Consider the following 25,857-nt stretch of genomic DNA (forward strand, 5'->3'; position numbering starts at 1 on the left):
GGTGGGCTTGCTGAGTGGCAGCAACAGGGAGCAATGGTGGGCTGCCTGTGCATTCGTTTAAAAGTGTGCATGTCTCTGGCTGACCGCCAGACATGCACATTTTAAACCTCTATAACCCAGCTGTCTTAGACAGCTAGGTTCGAGAAAGCACAGGCCTCCGTGCTCTTGAGAGCGCTGAGAGAAGCCACTTCCTCCAGTCCTGTTGCTCCTCTCATGCTGGTTACCAGCTGGAGAGCAGCACAAGGCCGGGTTAGGGTAATTTGCTGGAGCCCACGGAGCCCGGAGGAGACAGAGCAGAACACGGACCGGAGCGAGGAAGTCGTACATCAAGCAAGGTAAGTGGCTGTTTCATTTTTACAGTTGCCATCACCTTGCATGCATGCACCCACTCACCATCCATTTGCCCACCTCCCCACTCTTCCTAGTTGCCAGCCGCCGCTGCTCGTTTACACTGGCCCACATAATCTGTGTGAGGTAGTGGATGCAGTCGGGGTCGGATTGGTAAGGCGGGCACTCGGGCAATGGCCGAGGGGCCCGTATCCAAGTTCTAGCTGCGGGCCGCTTTTTTGGGCAGCCGGGGGGGGGGGGGCGATTTGGGCGGTGATGTGGTGTTTGGATGCCGCCAGCAGCCCAGTGGGTGCCTGAATACCCTTTCTGGAGGCCTGATGGGCGTCCATTACCTACCTTTTATCAACGGGTGGAGGTGCCACTCCCTTTCTCTCGCTGGACCGGCCAATTAATGTATGCATATTGAGCGGGTGCAGGGGGCCTGAGCAGAAGTGGCCTCATTTGTTTTCACGTGTGTTTCACCAGTGTGAACTAATCCGTGCACTTTTTTAATCTAAGTAAAGTTAAGAAAACATGCCTCTGTCAGATTCCCCCCCCCCCCCCCCCATTTTTTTATAAAACCTTCGCCAAAGCAGTGTTATGCGGAAAGGCAATATGCAAATGTGGGGCACTTTGTTTTGCGTGCCCGGGCTGATTTTTAATTCCAATCCGACCCTGCATCTAGTGGTATTGAGCCCTGTCACCAACCACGGTTGAAGAAGGTCTGACCGTATGAATGACAAATAATCATAGACACACAATCCCTCCATGTCTATACAAAATATTGATGATTTTATTTTGTACAACTTTTGCTACAGTGGTTTTGCCATGCTGTGCGCTGAATAAGTGGTTTTACTCTTGCCAAACAGGGTGGTACTCTTTTTATTGACCTCCGAGGTTGCAGGCCTAAGTTGACTTTGCTACGATACATCCGGTGTCAATTGGCAGTGAGAGGAAGCCATTCAAATTACATACCTTCCTCTGGGAGTGACTATGAACAGGACGTGCAGACAGTTGCACCTCTGTTTTAGAAGAGTTGAAATTGAGACCTCCTCCTATTGTTAATTTGTTTTATGTCCTAAAATGTTAATTGTCTGCCCAGTTCCACGTGTTTCTTCCCACCTAGGTACCTCCCACATCCCGTAGCAATCTCATAGCGTAATAAAGTGCAATCCTCCCTTTCCCAGGCGACTCCACTAATGTTAGATGGATTGCAAACTAGCAGCCTAAATGTAGTGGTTCTGGTAGGATATGTCTGTAATAATGGAATCCTAGCCAAAAAATAAAACATGTAGTGAACGCAGGCCTGGGCATAGTTCTTGGAGTTTTGCTACGTGGAACTCCGTGAAGTTACAAAAAAACTCTGCGAGGGGCAGAGTACAGTGCGAACTGCAGTTTGTGCTTGTACTCCTGCCGCTCGGGTAGAAATTCTATGAAAGTACATGGGCTATGTTTGTCATATAGAATGTTTCAACACACTATTTATGTGCTAAATAAATAATACTAAATACATGATTATGTTGAACAAAGTCAGGAGAGTTAGTTCATTTACTCGGCTCGTACCTCAAGCCTTTCTTTCTTATGTTTGCTTGTGTGTTTCGGTGCCTATGAACATTTCCTGTCTTATTTACATGCTCACTTTGGCGGTCTTTAATCCGTCTTTTCTTTTTCTACCTCGGTTCCTGGGGTTTTCTAATAAGTAGGCAACCATAGCAGAAGCAAGACCGCGGACCATGTTAGACCTTTGTGTTTCCATCATGAAATGACATTTGTTAAGAAGTGAATCATCCACTTCTCTTACAGGACACGAGAGTACTCGAGAAAGCAAGCAAAGAATCATATATATATATATATATATATATATATATATATATATATATATATATATATATATATATATGTATGTGTATATGTATATATATATATATATATTGTGTGTATCTAGGCCGTATACCGGCCGAAACACGTCATGGCGGACTGAATTGGTGGCAACAAAACATCTTGCACAAAAGCTGGGTCTACGCTCGTTTATTGGTGACTTTTTGCAATTAATAACGAGGCTGATGGGTTTATATATGTATGTGTATTTACATATATATATGTGTGTGTGTGTGTATATAAATATATATATGTTCAACAATGACACCACGATTTGGGTCAGCACTCAAAACCAAATTAGTGAAGGCAAATTAGCATTACAGCCAACCGGAGATTATTTCACGCCCTACACGTTTCAGAGTGTCAAACTCCTTGTTCGCGGGCACAAGTATCAGCGCAGTCCTATTAAAGAGGTACTGCTCCAGCATGTTTTTATTTCAACTTTTTTAATTAACAGATGGTCCAGTTAGTACTGCATGCTGGGGAATGAAGTTCGTATATCTCTTTAGTAAGTTTTGCAGTGCCTCTTTGTTTTGTCCACTTAGTAGGTGCTGTGCTGCATACCAAATTTATGTATTTTCTAAAACTCCAAGTAAGCCTCCGAGATAAGAAAGTACGCTCGCGGACATTTGTTGCGCGCCCCGTGCGCGTACGGGGCGCGCATATAGATATGTATGTGCTTTTAACTGCAATTTTCGCAGGAACTACTGAACAGATTGACTCCATATATGCAAAAGGCACATCCCTGACCTGAGGACTACCTCTCTGCCAAATTTCAAGTAATTCTGTTCAACCGTTCGGGCTGTACCTTCGACTAAAGGTCCTATGGGAAAATGCATGGGGAAAACTCGTTTTGTGACCCCCTTTTTTCTTGGCCCCCGCTTGACGAATCCCCCCCGAGACTTTCAGGGTAGGAGCTGAGCGCCCCATTAGTTTTGAAAATTTTGCGAAGATTCGTCAACCGGCGCCAAAGTTGTTCAAAATAGAATTTTGAGATTTCCTGTGGAAACACGGTCCTAACTATAACTATCTACTGGCGACCATATATATATATATATATATATATATATATATTATCTACTGGCGGTCGCCAGTAGATAGTTATAGTTAGGACCGTGTTTCCACAGGAAATCTCAAAATTCTATTTTGAACAACTTTGGCGCCGGTCGATGAATCCTCGCGAATTTCTCAAAATAGGTGGGGCGCTACGCTCCGCTCCTACCCTGAAAGTCTCGGGGGGATTCGTCAAGCGGGGGCTGAGATAAAAGGGGGGTCCCAAAACGCGTTTTTCCCATGCATTTTTCCATAGGACCTTTAGACAGAGCTACAGCCCGAACGGCTGAACAGAATTACTAGAAATTTGGCAGAGAGGTAGTCCCTAGGTCAAGGAAGTGCCTTTTGTAGGTTTGGTGTAAATCTGTTCAGTAGATCCTGAGAAAATAGCATTTAAAAGCATATATATATGTGGGCGGAGCATAACCACACATCTCATCCTGAGATCTGATTGGCTGTCAGCACTTCATCCAAGAAGTGTTGGCAGCCATCTTGGGACCAATATACATGATAGCACCTCATTAAAAAGCATTGCAGTTAATAGAAGGTTTTAAGACTTTAGTTACATTATAAATCGTTTGTTGATGGTACCATACTCATTTTAGGAATTGTGGTATGTTCTAAGGTGATTTCACCATGTGAAAAAGCCTTCTGCTGGGATATCATGATTGAGAGAAAAATATTTTCTCATGCTTTTACCACAGAGGTTTGGAAGGTGATCTATAGGCTAAACTGAGAGCTTATTTTCTGTAAATTCACATTATCTTTCTCAGTCATGTGAGAATGAAGTCTGACATTCTCAGTAAAACATGTACATCCAACAAGGGCAGAGACTGTCAGTTGATTCCTTTGTGTTCTACTGCAGCTTCCCAGAGTGTTCCAAAGAACTACTAGAGCGCTAACAGTCCTACTTATGATAAACGTATGGCACACCTGAAGCCATCTTGCTTGGATTAAAGTGGTAACTCTTAAAACATTTAATTTAAAAAGGAACAAAATGAGGGGGTTCATTTTTCAATAAAAAGTATGATTAGTGCTGCAGAAAGAAAAATTAGGGCACATTTTGAGTGACTTCTCAAATCCTCTTCTATTTCATTAAAAAATTCTGACATGCAGACTGAAACATGCACTTTCAATACCCGCAGCAGTTTTCCCTGGTGAGCAGTAGCTTTACTACAGTGATCTAATGAGCAAAAAGAGTGCTAACATTCTGAATTTATGGCAAATGTGTGACACATCTGAATGCCTTCTTGATGGAATCAAAGTAAAAAACTGAAAGTATTTCCTACTGAGGAGACTGCAGTAAATGAGGAAATTAGGAAACTTCATAACAAATAAGTCTCCCAAGATGGCCACCAGAGACAAAAGAGCCCAAATGTAGCCCAAATATCACCCAGATGTAGCCCAAGTATAGCCCAATGACAGAATGTCCCAGAATGTTCTTAAAAACAACTAGAGCGCTTACTGTCTTCATTATGACAAAAGTATGGCACACCTGAAGCCATCTTGATTGGAATAAACTGGTAACACTTAAAACATTTAATTTAAAAAGGAACACAATGAGGAGGTTCATTTTGCCATAGAAATTATGATTAATGCTGAAGAAAGAAAATGAGGGCACATTTTGAGTGACTTCTCAAATCCTCTTCTATTTCATTAAAAAAATTCTGACATGCAGACTGAAACATGCACTTTTAATACCAGGAGCAGACTTCCATGGTGCAGTAGTTTTACTACAATGATCTAATCAGCAACTAGAGTGCTAACATTCAGAATTTATGGCAAATGTGTGACATATCTGAATACCTTCATGATGGAATCAAAGTAAAAAACTGAAAGCATTTCCTACTGAGGAGACTGCAGTACATGAGGAAATTAGGAAACTTCATAACAAATAAATCTCCCAAGATGGCCACCGGAGACAAAAGAGCCCAAATGTAGCCCAAAATCACCCAGATGTAGCCCAAATATAGCCCAATGACAGAAGTGTGCAAAACACTTATTACTTTGTGTTTTTGCAGTGTTATATAGTGCAGACTTGTCAGGTATTGGAGTGCTTTACATGAGCATTGGTTACATCACACAAGAACACATTCATTTTGGTTGTAGACATGGGGAAACTAAGTGATTTGACCAGAATCACAGAATGTCGAGCTGAAGCAGAAACTTCAACCTGGTTCCCCAGTTGCAAAGTCTGCAGTTCTGGAAGTAACACCACATCATCTCCCCTAAGTGCAACATTTAATCAAGTGGTCAACTGGATAAAAAAACATAAAGATAACAAATAATTTAAAAGTGCTTTGTCGCTATTTGAAAACTCAGAAAATATGTCCTTATTTTAGCCTTTTAGAGCACTAACCATAATTTTGATGCCAATAAGACCCTCTCATATATGTAATTTCTAAAGGAAATGCTCTAGGTATTACAGTTTTGATTACATCAAGATGATGTCAGGCGTTCCACACTTTTGTGATAAATATAGAATGTTAGCAATCTAGTTGTTCATTAGGATACTGTTGAGAGGCAGAGGCCAGGGGCACGGACTCTGAAAATTGAAGGCAGGTAGGAGGGTGCAAAGGCAACAATTTAACCACACTGAGCAGGCAGGAAGGGCCGTGGAAGCACAACAGACTATGGAGGGCAGTGGAAAGGGGGGCAGGGGCAACAAACCAACAATACAGGACTTGCAAGAGAGGCTGTTGGAGGCAAGATCTATTACGGGTCAAGGAAGCTAGGGGCGGTCCCCAGATCCCCGGGAGCCACCACAGAACTGAGCAGGAGAGTGAGTCAGGGACAAAAGGGGCACCTTAATTTGAGCCGGGGTGCCTAGGAACGCTTGCTCCAAAAATGAAGAAAACAGACATATGAGACATGGAATTGGAGGCAGAATACAATGGCAGTTTAATGAGAAGATGCAACTTCAAAGAAACCGCAGAATAGAGACATAAAGTACAAAATACAGAATCCAGATAATCATACAGCTGTCATGATATTCTCTGTATCTCAATTAATGTACTGACAGAGAGAGAGAGAAAACACATCTATAAATGCATCATAAGAAACAAGTTACACCAAGGAAAATGTTACCTAGGAACACTCACGTTTACTCTTAGAGCAAGCATTCCTGCAATTACAATACAAAATCTTTTAAATGCAAAAGTAAAGAGAACAATGGTTAAACATAACATGACATTTCATATAGGTAAAATAGAATAAGATACTTCAAGCAAAGCAGAGCAAGACATTTTAAGCAAAGGAAGACAAGAGCTCCCAGCTCTTGGGGAAAACCTGCACTGCCTGTTAACCTACATACAGACGGCGAGGTAGTCCGTCGATATCTGTGGGTGCTCCCTTTTGATATCATTTTGTGGGCTCCTTTGCACGCTACATCTACCTACGTATGCTACCCAAAAGCTTCGTCTGCAGATTTTACCAGACATTTCGTCATTTACCCACTTAATGCTGACAATGGACTGGGTGAAAAGGTCAGTCTCTCAGGCCAATCGCTTATCGTAAGTTCCATAGAGCAAGCAGAAAATAATGGGTATTGTACGGGAATTCAATATATTCATGTATAAAATCTCCTCAGTTCTCCTAACTTGACGCTCTGCGGTTGCCACTTCCTTAAAAGCGGGAAACCTGCCCAGGAAGCAAGTACCAGTCCAGGATGCAGCCTACTGTATGTCGACAGCTTCAGGGGGATGTTGAACTTTGATACCGAGCACGGAGCACTCGGGTAGGGTGGGGGCTACTGGTTTGGAGCAGAAGGCCTCGCAGACCTGCCTTCAGACTGCTATACACTAAAATTGCAGAGCTATGGTCAATTTAACAAAGAGGCCTACATATTGAACAGAAGGGCCTACACAGGGGTTTTATACTGGCTGAGTGGTAAGGATGTCTCAGGATAATTATATAGCAACACAGGACCCGCTGGTCAATTTAATACGGCCTACAAATGCAGCTGGCAGGGCAAGGACAAGGGTCTCATACTTCAGGTGTGGACAGAACGGGCCAGGGGCCCCCTGTGATACAAAATCTACCCTCCTTCAAGCCTGTGGCAATGTAATAGACCATTGTGGGCAGAAGGAAGAGGCAATGGTAGTACAACCATACATGCCAACAGACCCGATTCAGCCAGGAAACGTCCAATGTTTTTAAGCTCAAATGGGCTTTATTTGATCTGTCTCCTGTCTACAATATCCTCTTTTTCAATGTAACTCAAAGGGGAAAATCAATACCCCAGTTTTTTTTCAAAATCTCCCTCTTACCAAGTTCAAAATGTTCGCAAGTATGGTACATTGGATCATGGAAGGAAATGGGATAGGGACATGGACTTGGATAACAGAGGACAGGAGGGACATGGAGAGGTGCACCAAACTGACCCTGCAGGGCAGGCATCAGGGTTTGCAGCAGCACAATACACCACACGGGAGTGCAGCACAACAATCCATAGAAAGCAAGAGGGAGGGGACAGGACTATGCACATGGACAACAGAGAACAGAGGGGCAAGAGGCAATGGTAGCTAGCTTACCATAATGGACAGACAGGAGAGAAAGCTGCAGCATAACAGACCATAAAGGGCAGGAGGGACGGATCAGGGGCATTACAATGGAACAGACAAGCCAGGAGGGAGGGAGTAGGGCTGGGGGTAAGGGGGCAGGGCAGGAGCAGCAAGATAGCCATGGAGGTCAGGCAGGATGGGCACTAGAAGCAAGACACACCATGAAGAGCAACAGTGAGACTGTGATGGCATACACACAGACCATGGAGGGAAGGTGGGAGGGGGTCAGGGGCAGCTAACTGACCACACAGGGAAGGTGGGAGGGGCCATGGCAGCACAGAAGACCATGCATGGCAAGTGGGAGGGTTAGTGGCAGCACAATGGCTATGATGGGCAAGAAGGAGGGTGGAGGGGCATGCACAAAGGACGATGGAGGATAGAAGGGAGGGTCAGGACCTGTGCACAGACAAGAAAGTTCAGGGGAAGGGACCTCACAACAGACCACACGGGGCAGGCAGGAGGAGCAGCTGCAGCACAACAGACCAGGGAGGGCAGAAGGATGTGGCAGTACAATGGACCATGTAGGACAGGAGGAAGAGGATAGGGGCATGGCATGTGGACAGGCAGGGTGGAGGTGACAGGGACAGGTTACAGTCATCTGACAATGCTAGGCAGGTGGGAGGGGAGTGGCAGCTCAACAGAACACTCAGAGTAGATAGGAGTGGCAGGTCCATGGGACATGGTGGGCAAAAAGGATGGAGCAGGGGCATGCACAAAGACATCGGAGGGCAGGGGGAAGGAGAATAGGGGCAGCAAGCTAAGCACAGAGTTTAAGCAGGAGGTCAATGATGGGGCATAGAATTGGGCAATGGAGGGCAGGAGGAGTGGACTGGTGCATCATACTGAGGGCAGTGGCAGCACATCAGACCATGCATGGCAGGAGGGAGGAGGCTAGTCCATGGATTCACACAACAGAGGATAGGGAGGAAGGGGATGGGGCAGCAAGCTAACTGTTCAGAGAAGGCGGGTATTAGGAACTTTATTGTTTTTAAAACATTGTGTCTGTGCGAACTACTTAAAATATGAACAAGTATGCAGCATAATCTCACTTTTATTCAGGAAGAAGAGGACGTTTGTGACTGTGACTCCGGGCTCACTTGGCAGAAACACCCCCTGACCCTCCACCCCCTATCGCAAAATGTAATGCCCGTGAAAAGGGTAGGTGAACACAGTGTTATATAGAACATAGTCCTGAGAGCACGATTGAAAATGAAAACTAGATATAGTGTATGGTATAAACTATGCACCAAAAAGTGTGATATAAGATGAACCGGGCGTGAAATATAATATGCAATACATTGTGCGCAATGACAGATTCATTGGAGAGCGCGAGATAGCACAGGCACTAGCGCGTGCTATGCGATATGCGCCTTGGAGTGTAATATGCACAGGGCAGTGTTGTGTAACCTAACTAGTCTCTAAAGTTGTAATATAAAATATGTGCTGGGGAGTGTAAGGTTGCATATGCACTGTGACAAAGATATGGATCCCAGATTGTAATATGTATGGCATAGCACTGTGCGTTATAACATAGGCATCGAGAAAGGCACGTTAGATGGGGCAATATAACCCGTGCGAAGACAAGTGTGGCATGACATATCCACGGGGTGGTGTTACAGTGCACATGGGCTAGAGAGTGTCATAGCATATGCACTAGCTAGTGGAATACAACACAGAGGTGTGTGGCACACGGCAGGCAATGGTGGGTGTAACACCGCATTGGGCTCTGTCAGGAGCGCGCTGTGACTCTCAAGTGATGTTCGTCCCCTTTCCAGAGAGTAAAATAAAAAGTATTACACATCCGGCAGTGGATGTGTGTTTTATTAACCGTGAGGGGGGTTTCTTGCATAGTTTTGGTCGAATTTTTGTCGAATCCCCTTTGAATGGCTTGGTGTGCATGTGTATTAAATGTGCCCGTCAATAGCTACCCAAGTTTGTATAAATAAACGACAAGGGTGTCTACCGGGATTAGGCACGGTAGGGCATCAGACATGTCAGAGCTTCACTAGTGGTGTAAATACATTCCACGTGGATTCATTGCATGCATAGTCGCCTTTTAATGAATATCACGCAAATCGTCATGGTGATAGGTACGTACGGTTTGTCCAGCATGTCCTAGGTGTGTCTATAAATATATATTTTTTAAAAATAATAAAAAACAGTGGCCGGCCCTGGGGATTGGGGTCAAAAAAATATAATTAGGAGACTGGCCCTGGGGGATGGGGTCATCAGGGCCAATAAATTAGAATAAGAAGGGGAACCAAACAGCCCCCCTTCTTAAAAAACTAAAATAAATAAAAGACTGGCATCGTGCAGGAGGCCATGCCCCCTCCGTGCAGCACTCTGCAAACGCGCCCCCAACAGGTATCTCCAGTATGCGCCAGGGAGCTGCGCTGCAGCCAGGTGTTCTGAGGCCAAGCCCCTTTTTACACCTCTCTGCAACGCAGCTCTGTGGCGCTTACTGGAGGTACCTAGTGGTCTAGTTTGACCCTAGGGACCCTTAGGATTCAAGGGGACTTAATCTCTCAACTTAGAACAGCCACAGGGCGCGTTTACACAGTGGTGAAGGGAGGGGACGGGGCCTGAGGTGACGTGTGCAAACACGCACTATGGCACGTTTTAAATTGGGGATATAATTTCCCTTCAATACTGAGGGCCCCTGGGGGCTAACTAGCCCACCAAGTGCTTCCAGTAAGCGCCACTGAGCTGCATTGCAGAGAGGTGGTCCAGGCCGTGCCACTTTTTACACCTCTCTGCAACGCAGCTCTGTGGCACTTACTGGAGGTACCTAGTGGGCTAGTTGGACCCCAGGGACCCTCAGGATTCAAATGAACTTAATCTCCCAACTAAAAATGGACACAGGGCGTGTTTACACAGTGGTGAAGGGAGGGGACGGGGCCTGAGTTAACGTGTGCAAAAACGCCCTGTGGCCTGTTTTTAAGAGGTAGTTTTAATCCCCATGCCCTATTATATACTAGGGGCTTATAGAGGAGGTAAGGCTAATCACAGGGGGACCCCAACGCATAATGTTCCCTAGTGTATGTAGGTGTTTTCACTGTATTCTAAGTGTCTTTTAACATAGCACTGGCTCTAGGACTGGTTAGTCAGGCTCAGTTACCACCAGTATCCGTCTGAAAAAGTTGAGGGTACAGGATGATTTTGCAACAAGGCTTCTTTCTGCTCTTCTTTTTGTTCTTTCTGCACGTTATCCTTCTTCCTGCACTTATCTTCGTATTTGAGGACTTCTGTTGCTTCTTTCTGCACTTCTTTTGTTTCTTTCTGTGCATTTTTTCTTCTTTCTTCACATGTCCTATCTCTGTAGGCATAGTTAGAAATTAGCATTTAAAAAACCTTTGAAATTCACAGAAAAAACCATAGGTTTCAGGCACGTTATAGTTAGGAATTAGCATTTAAAAAACCTCAGAAATTCACTGAAAAAACCATAGGTTTCAGGGGTGTTATAGTTAGCTGGACTTTTCACTTGTACAAAACCATTGAAATTCCCCCGTTATAGTTAGTTCAGCTAACTATAACTCGGGCGCCCGCAATGCACTGCTGATGACGTCACATATTACATCACTCATGACATGGTCAGTGACATCACTCATGACATCACTGATGACATCTCAAATGACATCACTGATGACATCACTGATGACATCATCCTTGTGATAGAGTGGCAGACCTCCTCTCACCCTAATATAACCTTTGATACACACATTCAAAAATAGAGACTAAAATTTTCAAAACAATGGACATACGAATACCAGTTACAACAACCTCTTCAGTAATTCTAAGATCCACATACACATCCACTCATTCACCAACAGTCCTATACAGTCACTCATACATGTACTCACTCATCATATGTACTCATACACCTATACATCCTGTTACACAATGCCACTCATCCATAGAGTTACTCACACACATAGTCACTCATGCTAATAAAGAATCAAACATACATTTACTTGCATATACAGTTATACACACACCACCATACTTACTTCTACGGAAACTTACACATACTTAGTCTTTTAAACAATCACTTATAGAAACACATACTTATTCATACAGGAACTCTTTCAATCTCTCACTCTCACATATACTCACATATATACACCAATAGTCACATATACTAGTTTAAAACATATGTAGTTACTCATAAAGACACTACTGAGACAGTCATTCACTCACTAACACACCCATACACACACTCATCCACCCATACAGTCCTGCACACATGCTGTGTTCAACACATACAAACAGTGAGTCACTCATTCATGCACCTATGCACTACGTAATACCCCCCACCGAACCATGCAGACACTCAGACTGATACTCAAAAAACCAACTAATAACCTATATAGACACCCATGTAGCTACTCACCAACCCATGCAGCCACTTATACACAAAGTAAGAGACTGATACAGATATTTACATATTTAAACATTACTCACTAAGCCATGTATTCACTATGATACACTTAATCAGTCAGTTACACAATCAATTTTTCAAAAACAAATCATCCATTTAGACACTTATATACCCATTTATTCTTCCATCGACCTTGAGATATACATATATAAAACATATTTAATTTTCAGAAAAACACACATTCACTGGATGATGTCATCAGTGATGTCATCAGTGATGTCATTTGAGATGTCATCAGTGATGTCATGAGTGATGTCACTGACCATGTCATGAGTGATGTAATATGTGACGTCATCAGCAGTGCATTGCGGGCGCCCGAGTTATAGTTAGCTGAACTAACTATAACGGGGGAATTTCAATGGTTTTGTACAAGTGAAAAGTCCAGCTAACTATAACACCCCTGAAACCTATGGTTTTTTCAGTGAATATATATATATATAGAGAGAGCAAAGGAGGGAGGTCATCCATAGTATTATGCACAAGCTATAGCATTTTCTACATATAACCCTACCCCTTTCTCAGTGGCCTAAGATCGATCTTTTAATGGTTTTCTAGATCCTATCCTGGTCTCATCTTTTCTTTTGTCCATCTATATATATCTCTATCTTTATTTCTCTTGTAACTCTCTTTACTTCTTATCAAAAATCTTATGCAGTGTCTACTCATCATCTCTTTCTGCTCTATTGCTTTGTTCCAGCCTTCCAAATATAACCATCTATCATCCTAGCTCTCTGTATATGACCTTCTGTGTCTCTGCTCTGCTTGTTTTCTTAATTGTATCTTTCCTCTCTCCCGTCTTCTCACTTTCTAACATAACTCTTTTCCACCTCTTTGGCATTGGAATTTTACTCCCACTGGATCCCTCTTCTTCCAGCAAACCTCTCCTAAAAGTATCAATTGTATTAGGTTATATATATTTGAGATGTCATCAGTGATGTCATGAGTGATGTCACTGACCATGTCATGAGTGATGTAATATGTGACGTCATCAGCAGTGGATTGCGGGCGCGTGAGTTATAGTTAGCTGAACTAACTATAATGGGGGAATTTCATTGGTTTTTTACGAGTGAAATGTCCAGCTAACTATAACATGTGTGAAACCTATGGTTTTTTCAGTGAATATATATATATATATATATATATATATCCAACAAAACTCCCATCTTTCAGAAAGAAGCACGCCGGACCAGGTCATCGGGGGTAACTGTGTGCATTTATTTCGCCAGGAAAACAGCCATTTCTTTAAACCTTACGCGTTTCAGCCGCTTGCGCAGCCTTGATCACAGGTGAGCAGACATCATTGGATTTGCGGCGTAACATGTGACTTTTATACGCCTACGTCAAACTACTCAGGTTTCACCGTAGTTTTAACTTCATACAATTCCCAGAATGCATCGAGTAAGCTAAAGTCTCATAATCATGTATTTCACTGCTATGCTTGCTCATGATTAATGTTCATATTGAATTACAGATGCAGTGAATATTGTATTTTCAGAGTCACTTACTCGATGTAGCTTCTGCTCAATTCAAAAACCGGCTGTGAACCTCTTACCGATTCCTGCTTGCACTTGAAACAATCCCAAAGTCCATAGTTACAGCACCCGTGTGCTGCACATTCCCTAAGCCTGAAGTGTCTTCCAGAAAAATATCGGCTGGAAACCTCCGGGCCTCGCTACTGGAACACTGCAGGCGGGTCCCACTCCTTTTAATATCAGTCCCAACTTCTTTTGCCCACAGGGAGCGACGGACCTCTTTCCAGGGCGGTCACAGCGCTGAGGGCGGGCAACCTCATACAAAATCCAACAAAACTCCCATCTTGCAGAAAGAAGCACGCCGGACCAGGTCATCGGGGGTAACTGTGTGCATTTATTTCGCCAGGAAAACAGCCATTTCTTTAAACCTTACGCGTTTCAGCCGCTTGCGCAGCCTTGATCACAGGTGAGCAGACATCATTGGATTTGCGGCGTAACATGTGACTTTTATACGCCTACGTCAAACTACTCAGGTTTCACCGTAGTTTTAACTTCATACAATTCCCAGAATGCATCGAGTAAGCTAAAGTCTCATAATCATGTATTTCACTGCTATGCTTGCTCATGATTAATGTTCATATTGAATTACAGATGCAGTGAATATTGTATTTTCAGAGTCACTTACTCGATGTAGCTTCTGCTCAATTCAAAAACCGGCTGTGAACCTCTTACCGATTCCTGCTTGCACTTGAAACAATCCCAAAGTCCATAGTTACAGCACCCGTGTGCTGCACATTCCCTAAGCCTGAAGTGTCTTCCAGAAAAATATCGGCTGGAAACCTCCGGGCCTCGCTACTGGAACACTGCAGGCGGGTCCCACTCCTTTTAATATCAGTCCCAACTTCTTTTGCCCACAGGGAGCGACGGACCTCTTTCCAGGGCGGTCACAGCGCTGAGGGCGGGCAACCTCATACAAAATCCAACAAAACTCCCATCTTGCAGAAAGAAGCACGCCGGACCAGGTCATCGGGGGTAACTGTGTGCATTTATTTCGCCAGGAAAACAGCCATTTCTTTAAACCTTACGCGTTTCAGCCGCTTGCGCAGCCTTGATCACAGGTGAGCAGACATCATTGGATTTGCGGCGTAACATGTGACTTTTATACGCCTACGTCAAACTACTCAGGTTTCACCGTAGTTTTAACTTCATACAATTCCCAGAATGCATCGAGTAAGCTAAAGTCTCATAATCATGTATTTCACTGCTATGCTTGCTCATGATTAATGTTCATATTGAATTACAGATGCAGTGAATATTGTATTTTCAGAGTCACTTACTCGATGTAGCTTCTGCTCAATTCAAAAACCGGCTGTGAACCTCTTACCGATTCCTGCTTGCACTTGAAACAATCCCAAAGTCCATAGTTACAGCACCCGTGTGCTGCACATTCCCTAAGCCTGAAGTGTCTTCCAGAAAAATATCGGCTGGAAACCTCCGGGCCTCGCTACTGGAACACTGCAGGCGGGTCCCACTCCTTTTAATATCAGTCCCAACTTCTTTTGCCCACAGGGAGCGACGGACCTCTTTCCAGGGCGGTCACAGCGCTGAGGGCGGGCAACCTCATACAAAATCCAACAAAACTCCCATCTTGCAGAAAGAAGCACGCCGGACCAGGTCATCGGGGGTAACTGTGTGCATTTATTTCGCCAGGAAAACAGCCATTTCTTTAAACCTTACGCGTTTCAGCCGCTTGCGCAGCCTTGATCACAGGTGAGCAGACATCATTGGATTTGCGGCGTAACATGTGACTTTTATACGCCTACGTCAAACTACTCAGGTTTCACCGTAGTTTTAACTTCATACAATTCCCAGAATGCATCGAGTAAGCTAAAGTCTCATAATCATGTATTTCACTGCTATGCTTGCTCATGATTAATGTTCATATTGAATTACAGATGCAGTGAATATTGTATTTTCAGAGTCACTTACTCGATGTAGCTTCTGCTCAATTCAAAAACCGGCTGTGAACCTCTTACCGATTCCTGCTTGCACTTGAAACAATCCCAAAGTCCATAGTTACAGCACCCGTGTGCTGCACATTCCCTAAGCCTGAAGTGTCTTCCAGAAAAATATCGGCTGGAAACCTCCGGGCCTCGCTACTGGAACACTGCAGGCGGGTCCCACTCCTTTTAATATCAGTCCCAACTTCTTTTGCCCACAGGGAGCGACGGACCTCTTTCCAGGGCGGTCACAGCGCTGAGGGCGGGCAACCTCATACAAAATCCAACAAAACTCCCATCTTGCAGAAAGAAGCACGCCGGACCAGGTCATCGGGGGTAACTGTGTGCATTTATTTCGCCAGGAAAACAGCCATTTCTTTAAACCTTACGCGTTTCAGCCGCTTGCGCAGCCTTGATCACAGGTGAGCAGACATCATTGGATTTGCGGCGTAACATGTGACTTTTATACGCCTACGTCAAACTACTCAGGTTTCACCGTAGTTTTAACTTCATACAATTCCCAGAATGCATCGAGTAAGCTAAAGTCTCATAATCATGTATTTCACTGCTATGCTTGCTCATGATTAATGTTCATATTGAATTACAGATGCAGTGAATATTGTATTTTCAGAGTCACTTACTCGATGTAGCTTCTGCTCAATTCAAAAACCGGCTGTGAACCTCTTACCGATTCCTGCTTGCACTTGAAACAATCCCAAAGTCCATAGTTACAGCACCCGTGTGCTGCACATTCCCTAAGCCTGAAGTGTCTTCCAGAAAAATATCGGCTGGAAACCTCCGGGCCTCGCTACTGGAACACTGCAGGCGGGTCCCACTCCTTTTAATATCAGTCCCAACTTCTTTTGCCCACAGGGAGCGACGGACCTCTTTCCAGGGCGGTCACAGCGCTGAGGGCGGGCAACCTCATACAAAATCCAACAAAACTCCCATCTTGCAGAAAGAAGCACGCCGGACCAGGTCATCGGGGGTAACTGTGTGCATTTATTTCGCCAGGAAAACAGCCATTTCTTTAAACCTTACGCGTTTCAGCCGCTTGCGCAGCCTTGATCACAGGTGAGCAGACATCATTGGCTTTAGCTTACTCGATGCATTCTGGGAATTGTATGAAGTTAAAACTACGGTGAAACCTGAGTAGTTTGACGTAGGCGTATAAAAGTCACATGTTACGCCGCAAATCCAATGATGTCTGCTCACCTGTGATCAAGGCTGCGCAAGCGGCTGAAACGCGTAAGGTTTAAAGAAATGGCTGTTTTCCTGGCGAAATAAATGCACACAGTTACCCCCGATGACCTGGTCCGGCGTGCTTCTTTCTGCAAGATGGGAGTTTTGTTGGATTTTGTATGAGGTTGCCCGCCCTCAGCGCTGTGACCGCCCTGGAAAGAGGTCCGTCGCTCCCTGTGGGCAAAAGAAGTTGGGATATATATATATATATATATATATATATATGTATGTATAAGTATGCATGCATTTTTATTTGTCTTTATATAGATATGCAGATGTGTATATGTTTATATATGTATGTATATATATATATATATATACAAACAGAAATATAAATGCATATATGTGCATATGCATATATATACATATATATGTGCGCCCAAATATATATATAAATGCATACGTATGTATATAAATATGTATAAATATATATGTGCATATATATCTATATATATATATTCTGCCCCAATGCACCAAAACGCGAGTCACTCTTAGGGCGGGTGCCGAGATGCGGCGGTGCTCCGCATAACATAAATGCTCCACAATCCCCTCACTTAATAGAAGGAAGAACAGCACTCGCGGGGCTTAGTTACAGCAGTGATTTATTTTCTTGTTAAAGCAAAAAAAACAGACGCGTTTCGGATAAAATCCTTCGTCGGTGTTTATAGTACGCGCTGTGAGGCACCATTTTAAAGCGTCATGCATTTTGCCATGGAAACAGACAAGGGCTGGCAACGCGCCGTATTGCGTGCACCATTTTGGAATGATTCTCATCACATTGTCAAGTATAACAAAAACAGCCATTATTCATTGTAAATCAAAGATTTGGATAAAAACTCATCAATAGTTCATTCTATTTATGTATTATTGCTGTTTTAGAAATAATCTGTCAATTAACAATCATTTAACAATCTCGCCGTGTATCGGCCCCTTGCAACCTGTTATCTCAGGTTGCAAACATCCCATGTCTGTTCTTTATGCTGCCGTGTATCGGCCCCCGCTTTAAATGATATATTCAAGTAATAGATCAGTAATTTGTTCAAATCAATAGGTCAGTTTACAGTTGTCAAATCAATGAATGACTGCATAGCATTAGTTTCCCAAATGAACCGTCAATTCTTCCCCAAAGATCTCCAGACGAAATCATTTGGGGATTTCGTCTGGAGATCTTTAATATAACGAGATTCCAATCTTCTCAATTTTAACACTCTATCCCCTCCCCTGATGTTTGGTGGTACACAATCAATACTAAAATATTGCAGCAAATCTCTGTCACTCTTGTGTTTAATAGCAAAATGACGTGCTACTGGATAGTTAAAATCCTTCTTAGCAATAGCACGCATGTATATATATATATATATGTATAGAAATGTTTATATATATGCATAAGACCATCCATATATAAATATGTACATATATATATACACATTTAAAGATGCATATATCTATATTCACTGAAAAAACCATAGGTTTCACACACGTTATAGTTAGGAATTAGCATTTAAAAAACCTTGCAAATTCACTGAAAAAACCATAGGTTTCACACATGTTATAGTTAGCGGAAATTTTACTGATAAAAAACCAGTGAAATTCCCCCGTTATAGTTAGTGTAGGCAACTATAACTCACGCGACCGCAATCCTCTGCTGATGCTAATACTGTATTTAGACACTTATTTGCCCATGTCTTCTTCCATACATTTTTAGCTATACATATATTTCAAATATTTTTTTTTCATAAAGACACATATGTCATCAGCAGAAGATTGCGGTCGCGTGAGTTATAGTTGCCTACACTAACTATAACGGGGGAATTTCACTGTTTTTTTATCAGTAAAATTTCCGCTAACTATAACATGTGTGAAACCTATGGTTTTTTCAGTGAATATATATATATATATATATATATATATATATATATATATATATATATTCACTGAAAAAACCATAGGTTTCACACACGTTATAGTTAGGAATTAGCATTTAAAAAACCTTAGAAATTCAGTGAAAAAACCATAGGTTTCACACATGTTATAGTTAGCTGGACATTTTACTCGTAAAAAACCAATGAAATTGCCCCGTTATAGTTAGTTCAGCTAACTATAACTCGCGCGCCCGCAATGCACTGCTGATGACGTCACATATTACATCACTCATGACATGGTCAGTGACATCACTCATGACATCACTGATGACATCTCAAATGACATCACTGATGACATCACTGATGACATCATCCAGTGAATGTGTGTTTTTCTGAAAATTAAATATGTTTTTTATATGTATATCTCAAGGTCGATGGAAGAATAAATGGGTATATAAGTGTCTAAATGGATGATTTGTTTTTGAAAAATTGATTGTGTAACTGACTGATTAAGTGTATCTCTCACTTTGTGTATAAGTGGCTGCATGGGTTGGTGAGTAGCTACATGGGTGTCTATATAGGTTATTAGTTGTTTTTTTGAGTATCAGTCTGAGTGTCTGTATGGTTCGGTGGGGGGTATTACGTAGTGCATAGGTGCATGAATGAGTGACTCACTGTTTGTATGTGTTGAAGACAGCATGTGTGCAGGACTGTATGGGTGGATGAGTGTGTGTATGGGTGTGTTAGTGAGTGAATGACTGTCCCAATAGTGTCTTCAGGAGTAACTACATATGTTTTAAACTAGTATATGTGACTATTGGTGTATATATGTGAGTATATGTGAGAGGGAGAGATTGAAAGAGTTCCTGTATGAATAAGTATGTGTTTCTATAAGTGATTGTTTAAAAGACTAAGTATGTGTAAGTTTCCGTAGAAGTAAGTGTGGTGGTGTGTGTATAACTGTATATGCAGGTGAATGTATGTTTGATTCTTTATTAGCATGAGTGACTATGTGTGTGAGTAACTCTATGGATGAGTGGCATTATGTAACAGGATGTATAGGTGTATGAGTACATATGATGAGTGAGTACATGTATGAGTGACTGTATAGGACTGTTGGTGAATGAGTGGATGTGTATGTGGATCTTAGAATTACTGAAGAGGTTGTTGTAACTGGTATTGGTATGTCCATTGTTTTGAAATTTTTAGTCTCTATTTTTGAATGTGTGTATCAAAGCTTATATTAAGGTGAGAGGAGGTCTGCCACTCTATCACAAGGATGATGTCATCAATGATGTCATCAGTGATGTCATTTGAGATGTCATCAGTGATGTCATGAGTGATGTCACTGACCATGTCATGAGTGATGTAATATGTGACGTCATCACCAGTGCATTGCGGGCGTGCGAGTTATAGTTAGCTGAACTAACTATAACGGGGCAATTTCATTGGTTTTTTACGAGTAAAATGTCCAGCTAACTATAACATGTGTGAAACCTATGGTTTTTTCACTGAATTTCTAAGGTTTTTTAAATGCTAATTCCTAACTATAACGTGTGTGAAACCTATGGTTTTTTCAGTGAATTTCTAAGGTTTTTTAAATGCTAATTCCTAACTATAACGTGTGTGAAACCCATGGTTTTTTCAGTGAATTTGCAAGGTTTTTTACATGCTAATTCCTAACTATAACGTGTGTGAAACCCATGGTTTTTTCAGTGAATTTGCAAGGTTTTTTAAATGCTATTTTTTTTTTTTTATTCTTCATTGTTTTCAAACATATTTTTAATTTAATTTTCTTACCTTTTATAAAGACTATGCTTAAATTTTTCAAATCCTTAAATATTTTTTTTATATATATTTTTTAAAATAAACATGTAAAATTTATTTCCAGATTTTTTTTTTTTTTTTTTTTTTTATAGTACGCGTACCGTAAGCTCACGGTAAGCGTACGGTTTACGCAACGTCCGTAATCTATCTACGCTGCTTGCGTATAGTTACGTACTTTGCGTAGCCGCGCGTACTGCGCGTGGGTCGCGTGCGCGCTTACGCCACACGCGCACGTTACGCGGAAGTGCCGGGGAGTGACTGTTATGCGCATGCGCGCAAGCGCGTGTCTTTTTTACGCGCATGCGTACTTTTTGCCGTAAGCGCACCGTAAGCGTACCGTAAGCGTACGGTAGGTCATGTGATCATGAAACACAACTTTTGATTGGTTGAAAGTACTTTCAGTTCTAGAACTCTCCTACACCACACCCATTCCCCTCATTTCTGCTTGTGATCCCTTGGGAGAAGGAGCTGGTTTGTCTTTGGGATACGATGGCAGAACAGCAGAGCTCTTCTGAGAGTGAGGCTAGCACCAGCAGCACTGTCTTGAGGCAGAGAGCGAGGAAAGTAAAGCCTTCTTATGTTTGGGATTATTTTACTTTTCCAGAAGGCCAGCAAAAGGTGAATGCACCCTTAGTTACTTGCAAGCTGTGTAAGCGTGTACTTTCTAGAGGTAATCCTAACAGGAAGTATTCCTTTGGGAATCACACCATGAAGAGACACCTCCAGGATGTACACAGAAGGACACATGGTCATCTTTTTGGAGGTAACTCTTCAGAAAGACGAGCCAGTACATCCACAGCAGCTCAGCCTGGACCATCATCTGCAGAGCTTACTCCTTCTTCTGCAGGTCAGGTGAGCCCTTCATCTGTGGGGGGAGAATCTCCTTTTGCTGGCCCTCTGGAAATGAACCTTCTTTTTCGTTAGGTTGATATTCATTGCACATTTTGTAAAGGTCTAATTTGTCATAGGGAGACCAGTGTTTCCCTAGTGAACAACAAAATAGATCAGCACATTTGTAGCTATGAATGATTTTCCCATGCTTCCTTTCCTCTGTCCCTGCATGAACACAACGGTTCTTTTAAGAGCCAACCTTATCTTTCATCTTTTTTTTACATGTTTTTAAACTTTTTTTTATTTTTTTTTTTACCGTACGCGTACGGTAAGCGTACCTTTTTTTTATTTTTTAAAAAAAAACACTAAAAATCATTTATCACATTACAAGGTCCTTGAGAGACTACAATTATTATTATTGACTTACCATACTCACTCAAAAAAATATTTATTCATTTGTTTCCGAAAATTTTCTATATCGATCTGAAAATAAAGAAAAAAGTATTAATATTTTTAAACCATTTTATAATACAGTACACATATTTACATTTTTTACCAAAAAATATTTTTGCCTTATTTTTGCTGTTTTCAGAATATATTGCATTTCACTATAAATTGTGAAAGCAATTGCATTCATCATTTTACAGCGGGCAAAAAAAATTAACAATCACAAAGATTGTATTAAAAAAGCCCAGAATCTCTTCTCACTTAAACTTATCATTACAGAAATGCATATTATTCTAAAAAAATATCTAAAAACAATACTTTTTTCTTTAAAATACCGTCTGATATGTTTGTTTGAGAAGTATAATCACAATATTATATCTCAAATAACTCCAAAATACATCTGATTTTATTTCCTTTAGGCCAAATAGTATTTTTTTTTTTTTTTTTTCCTGGAATAAATTTCCAAGGGAAACCCATTAAAATTCTAAAGTTTAATCTATCCAGATCTCACCGATTCTCTGTAACATTTTGGTTCACGAAAAGTTTTTGAATAATTTATTTAGTCCACAATAGAATTGCTTACTTTTCCACATGGCCAAATAGTAATTTTTTAAATCATTTTTGAAAAAATTTCCAATGGCAGTTCAATAGCATTCCAAAATTTAAAATGTGCAGAAGTTACCGATTATCTCTAAATTATTGGTTTTTCAAAATTGCATTAAAAATTAAAAAAGTCCACATTACAATTGGTTATCTTTCCTTTAGGCCAAATGATAATTTTAAAAATATTTTTTCTACAAAATTGCAATGGTAATCCAGTAAAATGGTAAAATTATTTTGTCCAGATCTTGCCAAGTCTCTCTAAAATTTAGGTTTCAGGAAGATTAGATAGGAATTTGCTAAATCAAAAGGCAAACGTTGTTTGAAAATCAATTGGGAATCATTACACAGTGTCCAGCCTTTTTCACATTTTAGATAAACTGTGTAATGTCCAGAAGTAACAGTAGGTCCATCATGGAAAATTATTGCAACAGTTACAAAAGTTTTTCCTGAAATTGATAATTGCTGTCCTGTAAACTTCTTTATTAAAGTATCCAATTTTGATCCATCAGCTCTACATCGTTGCATCATTAAAATTACATACTGTCCGTATTCCCTTAAAATTAATGTTGATAACATGTCAGAATTACACTCACCACATTTCATGCTATGATTAGCATCTTTAACTAATTTTGCAAAAGTGACTGTTTTACTCTCTGGCAATGTCAAATAAATAAACCTTTCATTATCAACAATAGAGCCACATATATTATAACAATTATCACAACTATGTTCCCATTTATAAGAGAGACCAAAATAAATGTCAATGGGAACTCCTTCTTCTTCCACTACCTGAAGAAAATACATCAAAAATTCGTGTGCATCTTGCTGTTCATTTTGAGAAAACTGTGTTCGTCCTGAACATACATCTAAAAGTTTTCTAATGTCAGTAGCACTTTCTATTTGAGTTTTATCTTTACTCAGCTTTTGAAAAAGGAGACTCAGCTCTGAACAGAATCTTTTTCCCTGATTTACTATTATCTGCTCTTGCAAACTTTCCAGATAAAATGCAACATTCAGCACTACATTTGCATAGCAGTTGACACCAGAGCTATTTTCAAAATGACATCCTACAACCTGTTCTTCATTTTCCTTTTTCTTTTTGCTTGCAATTACATCACTCCTCTTTTTTTTCCTCTTCTCTATATCTTCATTACAGATATTCTCATTTCTCCTTTTACGAGAAACTACACGTTTCTCCAACACAGGATACTGACCTAAATGAGGAGCATAGCTTCTTCTTAATCTATTATACTCCTTTACACAGTTTGTATCAGCACTAACTTTTGAGTCATCAAAGTCTATCATGAATAAACCTGATAATGTTTTGACTCGTGACAAAGCTACATATGCCATACCTTCTTTGAACACAGTTGAACCAATGTTCACAAATGCACAATCTACAGTCAATCCTTGAGACTTGTGGATAGTTACAGCATATGCTAGTGAAAACGGAAACTGCTTCCTACGTACATATAAGTCTTTCACAAGCATAAAACGAACTGTACAACGACAAATATCTTTAACTTCTTCTATCTGATCAAATTTTATTTTTAAACATTCAATTCCTTCTTTTTTCTGATAATTAATAAAACCCACAACTCTTCCCATTGCTCCATTCACTAAGCCTTTCTCAACATCCAAATTTCTCCTTAAAAACACTCTACAGTTCATGCAAACATATAGATTTTTTTCTAATCCTGCTGTTTTGGAGATGTTCTTCTCTAGTGAGTCCAATTTATTTTTCAGTTTGCCTGTTACTGTGACAGTAATTCTTCCATCCTCAATTTTGTCCACTGCTTCCAATTTCCTGATGTCTTCCTTTTCCAATTTCAAAAGCTCCTCATTAAATATTGAGCATTCACGTAGAGTTGGCATTAAGCAGATGACACTTTTGTTTTCTGCAATATTCTTGTATATTTTCTCTGCAACTATTTCTTCCTTTGGAAATAAATTATGTAGCAGCCGACTCTGTAATGCTTTTTTCCCAACTTCTGTGAGTATTCCAATCCTGATATCTTTCAGAATACTTCCATATTCTTCATCGTTTGCTTGCCTCATATTAGTTGTAAGTTCCTTGTACTCAAAGAAGGACCAAATATTTGTATTTCCAATGCTTCCCAATGACTTCTTCGTGTCTTCATGTGTCACAGTATTAAACACTGGTTGTCCTTTAACTGGAGTAAGTTGCAAAAGATCCCCAAAAACTATGACGTGTTTTCCACCAAATAACACGTCATAGTCTGTCTTCAAAATTTGCTGCATTCTTAAATGCACAAAGGCAAGCATTAAGTTTGATACCATGCTCACCTCATCAATAATGAGAACTTGCATCTTCTTCAATACTCTTGAAACTTCCAAGGATGCTTCTCCAGTTAGCTTGTTGAATTGTATTTTGTTCTCCTGCTCCACTGGTAACATTAGCAAACGATGTAAGGTGATTCCTTTTATGTTATATGCTGCTAACCCAGTTGGAGCAGTAACCACACAAGACAAAGTAGAATCCGTTTTTTGCTTTAGGTAGCTTCTGATGACTTTAATTAGGAAACTTTTTCCAGTGCCAGCTTGTCCGCTTACATACATCCTGATTGGATGAAATGATGTGCATGAGCACTCTTTTTTGATATGTAGAAATCCGTGATCAATTTTGTTTTTGATCTCTTCATAAATTTGTTGCTGCTCTTGATTCAGTTGTCTTTCCAAATTTTCTAAGTCTATAAATTCTTCTTGACCTTGATTCATAGCCGTTTCCACTTCATTCATGGCTATTGATGCTTCATTTTCAACGATTGGTTGTCCTAGGGGATCTTGACTGTATGTTCCTGAACTTTGGCTGTCCTGAGAACTGTCTCTAGCTATTTCTGCTGCAATTGTAGTTTCCTGTTCAATTTCTTCATTTAACATTTGCAGATAAGTTGAGAATGTACTGCATTGTATGCTGTCTTTGCAAGCATTAAAAGAATCTTCATAGCTTTGAAATTCTCCCAGTAGTTCATCCTCTGTACGCCATGGTTTAAACAACTGTAAAAGAGCCAAGTAGTAAAATTCTTTCTTGTCGGTAGTGTCGCAACTCAGCTTCCGGTGATTTATCAAACTTCCTTTGGTTTGCTTCACCAAACATCCTTCTTCACCAACAACTTTATATTTTCCACTGTTGATGTCTTCTGCAGCTTTCCGTGAATAAATGTAGTTCTGTAACACTTCATAGAGACACATGTTCTCCAGATGATGACTTCTCTTGGGATAATATGTGTCCAACATGTTTGTTTTCAATATATCTGTACTTTCTGGGTCATTCTCAGCCAAATATTCAATTTC

At 41.0% G+C, this 25,857-nt stretch overlaps 1 protein-coding gene across 6 annotated transcripts in view; it reads left to right on the forward strand.

The window, feature by feature from the left end:
* Window positions 1-25,857, forward strand: part of PRKCD (protein kinase C delta) — a 391,800-nt gene that overhangs the window by 138,384 nt on the left and 227,559 nt on the right. The window contains exon 1 of one of the 6 annotated variants that reach the window (XM_085624545.1): window positions 16,783-16,804. The exons of the other annotated variants lie outside the window; for them this stretch is intronic. The gene's annotated coding sequence lies outside the window, so the exon portion shown is untranslated. Of the gene's footprint in view, window positions 1-16,782; window positions 16,805-25,857 lie in introns of those variants that run through there. 6 annotated transcript variants of the gene reach the window in all.

This window comes from Triturus cristatus, chromosome 9 (genome assembly GCF_964204655.1).
Source record: "Triturus cristatus chromosome 9, aTriCri1.1, whole genome shotgun sequence".
Classification (NCBI taxonomy): domain Eukaryota; kingdom Metazoa; phylum Chordata; class Amphibia; order Caudata; family Salamandridae; genus Triturus; species Triturus cristatus.